Source organism: Phoca vitulina, unplaced genomic scaffold, assembly GCF_004348235.1.
Source record: "Phoca vitulina isolate PV1807 unplaced genomic scaffold, GSC_HSeal_1.0 scaffold20, whole genome shotgun sequence".
NCBI lineage: Eukaryota > Metazoa > Chordata > Mammalia > Carnivora > Phocidae > Phoca > Phoca vitulina.
This window is the reverse complement of record NW_022589723.1, coordinates 26,364,586-26,374,746: the sequence shown is the minus strand read 5'-3', so window position 1 is coordinate 26,374,746 and position 10,161 is coordinate 26,364,586. Positions and strand designations below refer to the sequence as shown.

At 41.3% G+C, this 10,161-nt stretch overlaps 1 pseudogene; it reads left to right on the top strand.

The window, feature by feature from the left end:
* Window positions 1-447: 447 nt before the first annotated feature.
* LOC116640535 lies at window positions 448-8,674 on the top strand (annotated as a pseudogene).
* Window positions 8,675-10,161: the final 1,487 nt, after the last annotated feature.

Sequence of the window (10,161 nt, the reverse complement as noted above, 5' to 3'; positions counted from 1 at the left end):
AACAAAACACCGCCTTCCCTCCCCACCCCAACCTCTTTACTTCCTTCTTTCCTCTTCCTCGTTCCACGCAAAAACTCTTTTCTACTTCAACAAGCCTATTAGCTGAGCCAACACTGTAAAAACTTCATTTTGTCCCTCTTTCAATTTAGGGACTCTTTTCCTAAAATTCCAAGAGGAGTTTTGTGGGTATATAGGGAAAACCTGAGCTCTCCAAAGAAGTGAGGTTAGGAGCCAAATTCTTGGGGAATTTTGGACTCCTTCATCATCATAAAGACTATGTTTCTCTCAGGTTCTGAGTGAATTGGTCCTGTCTGTATGTTCTGACCCTTGAAAGTTAATTTTGCATTTTCCAGTTTCTTGGTGCTGTTCATAACTCCTCCTAAGACTGGCCCTTCATTTCTCTTGCTCTCCCTTGGGCCTCTGGATGTCAGTGAGCAAAGTCTAACGATGACTCGTCTTTTGAGAATGTGAGTCCCTGTGGGTATCTAGCAGGTAAAGAGGAGGTCATCGAAGCAGCAGCATGGTCGTTTAGTCAGTATTTCCTTTTGAAGGTTTGGAGGCCCTGGCTCACCAGCCTGCCTCTGCTTGACAAATGATGAAGATAATGAAAGTGAAGGTGCAGAGCGGAACGGCCAAGGCAGTCTGGGCACGTCTCTCATCACCACCTGTTTGGTGAGCTTGTGTTTATTCCCGCCTTTGAAGGGCTGGCAGGCTGTGTGGCCTGGGCCTGCGAACACCCAAATCCTGGAGCAAAGAGAGGTTGGAAGACAGATGAAGGGAATGCTTTCAAACAATATTGCTTTCTCTAATTAGTGCAGACGGAGAGCCCCCCGAGGAGCTTCAGGTGACCTCAGCCTTGCAAGGCTCAGGTATTTCTCAGAACCGACAGGGGCTGGAAACCTTTTCACTTTGCACAGACTGGTCTGGGAATCTTGAAAGAATCCGTTTTCTTTCGACCCACAGTGCTTCTGGGTGTGCATGTGGTGGGTTGGGGGTGGGGTGAAAGATTCTCTAAGACATTTATTCTCATTGTTCTTTTGGTTGTGATAAATTCCGTGCACGGAAAAGTCTGCATTCCTGGGTCCTTCTGTTTGAGGTTCTATTTGAGACTTGACTAGGAAGCCCCAGGCTGCCCTGTGCACGACCTCTTCTGATTATGCCCTGAAAGTTTATGCTTCTCCTTCTTTATCTTTGCATACTGTGGAGGAGAAATTGTAATAATGCTTACTGTGGGCCAAGGCCTTTTTTATGCTTAGGGCTTTGGAAGACAGTAATTATCATCACTACTGAAGAGAAAGCTCAGTTTTACAGAGGCCAGCAACATTCCAAAGCCCCATAGCAGGTATCTCATAGAGTTAGGATTTGCACCCAGGCCTGTCTAGCTCTCAGCCGCCACACCATCCTGCCTCCCTTGAGAAAGGGATGGTTGATATGGGATGTGTTGGTACAAAGCGGCCTCCTGAAATCAGCTTTGCATAAAAGAGCAGCAGGGGCCAAACAGTGCACATTTCACAGGACTGGCAGATTGGCAGGGCTGTACCACATTAGGAGTCTGACATGTCAGATCCTAGTTGGACTATCCTATCTCTGACCATAAGAGCTCGAGAAAATCACCTGAACTTTCTGTTCTGATTTCCTCACCCAGCAAATAATACCTGTACTTTCCACTTTGCAAAATGGTTTTGAAGGAGCTTTGTGGACTAAAAAGGACTTCATGAACATAAGGGCCTCCCGGACGAAGCACTTTTCAAAAAAAGAGCTGTGAGTACAGAAATATTTTAGGCATATTTTATTTTTTCATGATAGGTCACTGATGTGTTTTTAGATATGTTAAACCTTCACAGTCTCACCTTCAAAATCACAGTCCAGTAAGATCCTAGGCTTCTTTATGTCTGAGTTACAACAAATAAAAAAACACCAGTCCTCTGTACTTGTTAGAAAATGTAACTTCCTTGAAAGTCTTGTCTTGGTGGGTATTCTGGCTCAAATGCTTCCCAGTCTGGTTAGATTAAAAAAAAATTTAATATGACCTTCTTCTGTGTTGTTTATTGGCCAATATGTTTCATGCCTCATTTGCCCTCAAATTCATATTTTTATTCATCAGAGTATTTGTTCTGCCTCTGTGTGTATGTGTATGTACTCTCACTACACAGTCGCTAAAAGCCTTTGCGCTTTAAACACTGGCCAGATGTTATGATATTTATTTTTTATTTGGTCAAGTTACATGATTTCTGTATATTATTTTAAAACCAAAAGAACAAAGGAAAAACAATAAAGAATTTTGCCTCAAATAAGCAGCCTCTGACATGCCCAAGGTGGTGAGGGTCAGTTTTTACTCCATGCACACCTTTTAATTACATGCAGCCTAAACTGGGGTGGCCATCTCTGACCTGGATCCTCAGACCTGTTATGCACTCTGATGGGTGCTATCCACCAGTGTCCATCCTTCATGTGAGTCCATAATTCTGTCTTGCCCTCCCAGCAGGCAAGGGGGCTGGAGCCAGGCTGGTTTTCTTGCAATTACTGAACAGCAAGAGCCCATAATTATGAAATTCCTAAAGAAGATACCCCTTTTAGCAAGTTCATCTTCTCTCCCTCTTCTTGCTAATTTCATACCTACAGTCACATCTCATTGGGTTTGGGAATTTTATCATGTTTATTGGCAATCTTTTTCATAAACTTTATTTTTAAATTGCCATAAACTTTAAAAAATGTTAATCTCAGGAGTAGATCATTGTGTTAATCATAGTTCTATTATATTATTTATTCTTTTATTTCCTATTCTGATTCCCTAGCATGCTTTCACAGGTAACCATTTCAGTGTGTTTATACCATGTGTGTGTTTGCATGTGTATATGAGATTATGTTTTTGTAAATGGCCATGAGCTTTCATCATTGATTTTTTTTTTTCCTCTGTGCCCAACTATCTCAGGAGGTTTCAGTTCACCATGGATGTGTTTCTTTTCTTTGGCAAATGAATAACATATGTATACACATAAGCTGCCATTTTCACCTAGAAATGTGGCCAGAGTTCTTAGAAATTCTGTCTCAATGAGTCTTTCTTTTACTCACATCTCTTGAGAACTCACCTACCTGATAGAATCTTAACCTTTGAAAGGTACTTCCTGTGATTATCTCTTTTTTAGAGGAGGAGGTGATTGATGCAAAGATGTGATGGAACTGAAAGGTAGAGGGAACTGAGTGACGGTAGATGAGACACCTAGGTCTGACATTAGGTCAGCCACTAGGCATGAGCCCTTGAGAAATTTACATAAACCAACAAAACCTCAGTTTTTTAATCTGTAAAATGGACTTAGTACCCATGTTATAGTGTTGAGTTACACTTAAATGAAATAATATATTGACAAGCACCAAACTCAATGCCTGGCATATGCGAAGCATCCAGTAGGTGTTGGTTGAATCAGAACATCTTTCTTGAATAATTTGAAGTTTCCTGCTGAATTCAGGTAGTAGGGAAGAACCCTTTACCTGAGGGGACAGGAAAAGAAATGTGTGAATTGCTGCAAGGGGCTCATTATATTTGCCTAAAGAAGAAGGCAGAGGTGCAGGGAACAGCCATCGGCCTTTGCAGAGCTAGTAGACAGAGGTGGGTTGTGCAGGAAAGCAGAAACAACATAAGATATCTATATATTTCTAATATATTGCTTCTCTATTTCTCTCTCTCTTTTTTTTGCTTCTCTATTTCTCAACTGAAAACACAGTGGCTGTCTCTGAACTGGGAGTTGAGAGCTTGACTCCTAAGATTCAGTTATGAGCTTTAGTTTCTTCACCAGTCAGAAAATAGAGGGGTGGGCATTTCTCAGTGGGGCAGTGCAATTCTTCATTGCATGCGACAGAACTCCCAGTCATTGTTAGGCCACCGGCCTCTCTCCCCATTCAGCATGTTCCTTGAGGGAAGCTCCCAGATCTCCAGGGTCCCTTCTGGAGCTGGCTCTCAGTGAGTCCGTGTTACTCACCCAGAGTGGGTAGAAAGCATTGTTGTGTTGGTAGGAATAAATGGTCATTTCATTTATTTAGTTCCAGATTACCTTCATGAGAGAACAGATTGATTGGAAGAAGATATAGGCTGGTATAACAACAGGGACCAGAGCAGACTGCATTCTGTCTCTGAGCCCAGCTTCATCCTCTGCATTTGAGATAAAACCACCCACTGCACACCATTCTTGTAGAACTGAAATGGGATGACATTCACTAAGGCAAAAACACAGTGCTTGATTTCTATGTGTTCAATATAATTTTTAAAAAGGAGATTATTTCAGTGGTTATCAGGAGCCCAATATGACAACTTTTTTGGATAATAGCACCTATATCTACATGCATCATAGAGAATGTTGGCTTCTCTTCATGACATAGAAAATGGTCCCAGTCTCCCCCCGCCTCTTACTGTGACCTTGTACACCTTGGTGCTGAAGATCTTTCAGGCTCAATGATATCCCCAGACTTCTTTGGTGGGTGAGAAGTCGCTTATGTATCTTGTACAATCAGAAAAGGAAATGGAATGAAGTGGAAGAGCTTATGGGGAAGGCTTTTTAGAGCTCTGGTTTGCCACTTCCTTCCAGAAGCCATTTTATATTGCTTTGCTAGATCAGATGCAAAATAAAGTTGTTAAATGGAACAGGAAAAGGTCCTCATCATTTTTTGCACTGAAGTCCTTGATATTTACCTTCAGATTTGGAGAAATGAAAGGCCGTCTCCTCAGCTGTTAATTGGGGTAGTGCTGGAGGGACAGCGAGCAGTAGCCTTTGACATTTAGAGAACTAGACCAGATGCTTTTAGCACATTAAAATCGGATTTTTGATTTGTATTTATGTATATAAATAACCTTTTTTCCTTCCAATTTTAGGCTTTGTATTTATATATTTGCATTGTGCTCTGAACACAATCACTATGATTAGCAATATTTATTTAAAATTAAGAAATATTTATTTTGCTGTGATTTCATTTCTCCCCTATTTTCAGATGCAGTAAAGTCAAATGCCCTAATGATGAAGGCAGTGAAAGGAGATTTAACCCAGTAGCTCACTCACTTGAGTAAGACTGTGTTTCTATTACTGCCTCGAAAGGGAAACTTCTCATCGGCGAGGGTTTTGTATCTCTCTCCACCCATTCCTTCACCTAGGTTGAGGAGGACAGCCGTCACTAAAACCTTTAGAAACCCTATCATGGAAGGAGTGGGTCTTCTCCTTCTAGTCTACCCATTCTGATAAAGAATTTCAAGAAAGTTCTTTCTCCAGCAGTGGGAACATTTTCGCTTCCTGAGTCCTTCCCAGGGTCAGATGATGCTTGATGATAAGACACATTAGGTCTTATCATCTCCAAGGATGACAAGTTGGGTTGAAATATTAACTGGACAGCTTTTGGATGGCTTTCTAATTTCTCATGGTTCTACATTTTGAAAATTTAAAAAATAAAAGGAGTTTCTTTTCAGGTTGAACATTTATATTCTTGCCAAAGTATATTTCTGCTTCTGGTTTCCAATAACAGCAGGCCTGGGGCATGAACATAGCCTGCCTCCTATGACGGGGGCTTCCCCAAGGCCCTCTTGGGGACTCTTTGAGACCTGGGTACAGGGCTTGCTTTGTGCTTCTTTCCTTTGGGGGAATGATTAGGTATGTCATTTAATCAATTTGGGTTGATAGCCTAGGGTTGTTAAAAAGCAGATGTTGATCATGGGAGTAATTATTAAGAGCTGCATGCCCCAAATCATTTACAATCTGAGATCTGAAGCAAAATATTCATTCTCACATGTCAGGTCTCCCTCGTCCCTCCTCCTGCCCCAAATGTGCTGCCTCTAATGAATGCACCTTTGAGCACCTCACATGCCAAGAGATGTTCTCCTGCTGCTGGTGCTATGAGATCTCTCCAGAGATCTATAGGTATAGCGGGCCCCATGTACTAAATCCACACAAAGGGCCGTCCCCACCCTTCCCCAGCTCACACTCTATAATGCTCAATCTGAAATGACCTTTAAAAAGCCAGATAATATTTTATTTACCTTTTTTCTCCCATTTACTGTTAAATGTTAATGAAGGTAAAAGATTCAAATTCCTGCTAATAAAACACTTTAATTGACTCCAGTGTAACCATAACTGTAAATTGGCTACTTTGTATGAACGACCTTAGAGCTTCCCTGCCCCCGACTCTGCTGCCTGTGCAAGTTTGGAAGTTGGCAGCAAACATTTTCTTTGTTCTTCTTGGGCTTCACATGCCGCCTGAGGGCCCTGTACTTTAAGACTTGCAACCAGGAGCAATTTCAGATCTCTCCTCTCAGCAGAATTCACTACCCTTCACTCCTCCCACAGCTTTTATTGACATCCTTCAGATTCAGGGCCTATAATAGGTACCACCTCCTCCAGGAAGCCATATAGGATCCCTGCTTCCCTCTCATCTTCTTCCAAATGGCCACAGCATTTTGGGACTTTCCCTGTGATACTTCTCACTTTGCCTTTTGTTTTGGTAGCTTTTGTAGTTGCGTTTTCTTCTTACTTAGAAACCCTGTGTATGGTTGTTGTTCAATAAGTATCTATTCAATTAACTGGTTTTAGTGAAAAGAGGAAAAAGTTGATTTCACTGGCTTATTGCATTCCCATTTTCTGGGCCATTCTTAAAACATTTGCTAAATGCTCTTTGTCTGGATTTCTTAGGCAAAACTACTCAGTATTCAAACCTTTATAACAACTTGCTGCTTGAGAGAGAGTTTCAAAAGAGAAGGAAAGTGGCATCATCTATATCTCTATAATTAAAAAAAGAGGCAAAAGGAGCATCTATATGATCTTGTGCAAGGTGAGATGGGGTGGTCAGAGAAAATGACAGGTCAGGCTTCTCTTGCTCTGGCTACAGCTCTAGGGGCAGAGGCTGTGGACTTAACTACTTCTGTGCTCAGTGGAGTTCTGATGAAGCATGGGCCTCCCAGCATGTCATCTGAACTGTAGTTGGGTGGGTCTACAATCTTTTTCCAACTCCAGAGCATTGCCGATTTTAGAAGGTAGGTAGGCCAGCTCCCAGACAACAGCATCTATCACCAGTGAGCTCTGAGCTGCTGGTGGAAGAGGGGGCTTCAGTCAATGACAAGATCTGAAAGAGGCAGAAGAGCAGAGAGATTAAGACAATGACCATTCAGTTGCTGTGTGATCTTGAGTGCATTATTTCACCTGTCTGTAAAATGGGGGTGATTGCAGTATCTACTTCACACAGATATTCTGACAATTAAGTGCAAAGAATTTAAGTGAAAAGCTCTTAGAATAATGTCTGGCACACAATAAATAGTAAATGTTAGCTGTTAGCTTTTATTACTTTTCCTAGTCTAGAAGCAGAGAAGAATAATAAAAAGAAAAAAAAAAAAAGATGAAATACTTTCTCCTTTTCATGAAAAGAGCCCTGAGCTTTGGAAAAGGGATTCCCTGCTTGTACTTTACCAGCTCCCTTTCCCCCACCCACAGTTGCTTCCTAGGGATCTTTCCACTCCAGGCCCATTTCAAGAGTTACCTCTTCGAGGATGCCTTTCCTGATGTCCTTACTTTTCTCATCTACATTTTTGCAGTGTTTTGAATCTCTCATGAGGCAGTACTTCTTCTAAATATGTCTGTACCTGCCTTCTAGTTTCTGAGGGTCTCTTTCCAATGAAAGTCACTGGGGTTCAGCTAGGAATGTAAGTCACTGGGGTTCAGCTAGGAATATGTCAATCCTAGAGCTAAACCAAGATGTCTTCTGCTTAGATTGAATAGTATACTTTGTTTCTCCATTCATAGAAAAAGAAAAACTAATGGATGGTTGTCCTTAACTTTAGGTTTTCCTCTCATAAACTCTGCTTATTCCATCTGTGCCTATCTTCAATTAATTATCTATGACTCTATCCCTCAACCCTGGCTCACCGGAGGAACGTTAACCACCGGACTTACCTGGGGAACATCAACACTATCATGGCTTGGGCTCTGCCCCTGACCAATTAAAACAAATTCTGAGGATGGGGCCTGGGCATCTATAGATTTCTAAAAGTTTCTAATGTACAGCCAGGGTTGAGAACCATAGATCTACAATGGATCTTGTCTAAGAGAAAGCAGATTAAAAAGCAAATGTATGTTAAGTATAGCTCTTCCCCTAAGGAGCCTGAGGTGATCTCAGAAAATTGATCGCTATTCACTCAACCCAGGAAACCCTGCAAAATCATGCAAATCAAGAGGTTCAAATGTTCGTGTTCACTTTAAGAACACATGTGAAACTGCCATCGAGGATATGCATACCGAAAAGCCACCAAATATCTGAAAGATGTCACTTTGTAGAAGCAATGTGTGTTCTGTCACTACACTGGTAGAATTGGTAGGTGTGCCCTGGCCAGACAGTGGGGCTGGACACAGGGTCAGTGGCCCAGAAAGAATGCTGATTTTTTACTACACATGCTTAAAAATGCAGAGAGTAATGCTGAACTGAAGGGTTTAGATGTCACTTCTCTGGTCATGGAGTATGTCCGGGTGAACAAAGCTCCCAGGATGCAGCACAGAACTTACAGAGCCCATGGCACATGAGCTCTCCCTGCCACATCGAGATGATACTTACTGGAAAGAGCAGATTATCTATCCCTAAACCAAAAGAGGAGGTTGCATAGAAGAAAAAGATATCCCAGAAGAAACTGAAAAAACAAAAACTTATGGCCTGAGGATAAATTCTGCATAAAATAAATGCAAATAAAAGTAAATATATATATATATATATATATATATATTTCAGTTTAATAAGTTAGTATGTTCTCATGGCTCTAATTTACATGAAAACCTTCAACAGTCCTATTTCTGGCTTTTTTTATGGCTGTTTTGTTTTGAGGTATGTTGTTTCATGGCTCGCTGTAGTGTTTTACCTGCTGAAATTGCTGGACTTAAGCAAATGTTTCTGCCAGGCAACACCCATGCCAGCAAAGCTTTTGAACTCCTAGACTCCTGTCAGTGTGGCCTAGTTAACGTTTGTTCTGTCGCCTTAGCTGCGGATTTCTTTGCTTTCACAGACTGTTTATCAGTGTAGCTTATTGGCCACAAGAGGGACAAGGAGAGTGTGAATGGCTTAGCACAAACACTTCCTCACCACGGGGAAAAAGTAGAAAATACTTCTTCCTTCCAAGGTGGGAGAGCAGCAGCATGTTTATACGTATACATATACTACAGTAACTAGGATTTTTGTCACAAATGGTCGCACAGAAAATATTTTAACCTATAGAGAAATGTGGAAGTCTGGGCTATGTCCCCAAGTTAGAGCATTATTCAAACTATAAGTCTACAGTGCTCGGCAGTTGTACTGGGGCCAGACACAACTGAAGCATTGTCATTGATTCCTGTGTGATGGTTTGGGCAAGTTCAGAAGAAATGTGAAAAGCAGTTTTTGCTATTGGAATAAGTTTAAAGAGTGAGGCCCTAACTACTTTTATTAGGAATTTAAGGAATACTTTATGGTCCATTCATACTTTTTCATGTTTGTAGAGAAACTGATAGTTTTCTGTTAACAACTTCAATTAATACCTAAACATTGTCATGCCTTTCAAAAAATATTTTTGGCCCCACAGCTAGTTCTTATAAGTGAAATTCCTTTTGTTTAGCACTCAGAATTCACTTGTTCTTACTCCAATGATGAGAAAGAGACTCAATCATGAGTTAGGCCTGATCATTAATCCAAAAATATCTATGGCCTGTGCATAACCCTCTCGTAAGATGCCCGTTCACATTACTAACCGAGGGCCCAAAATACTCTCTTTCCATCTTTTAAAACTATGGAAAATTTGCCTGGGTTTTGTTGCAGAATCCTGGTATCAGGAGTCACCTATAGTAGGAGGATGGTGGCAGGTGGTCTCAATGCAATTATTGTCGTAACTTGTTGGCTTTTTTTCTATGCTGTTACTTCATTACCTCACAATGCCTATATGCCTCTGTGAGAGAGAACCACCCTCAGTGAGGCGAAGAAACGAGGCCTGGGAATGCTATTGTGTGGTTTTATCTGCCTTCCATCTCCCCCTTACTACCTGTAGCTTAAACATGACAGGAACAACCCTATAAAATTAGCTTTGTGGATAAGACAGGAAGAAAAATGTCAATACACCAGCCCCTCTCCCACCCTCCTCTCAATCTGTGTTAATATACTCTGCTTTTGGAGTTTTTAGCC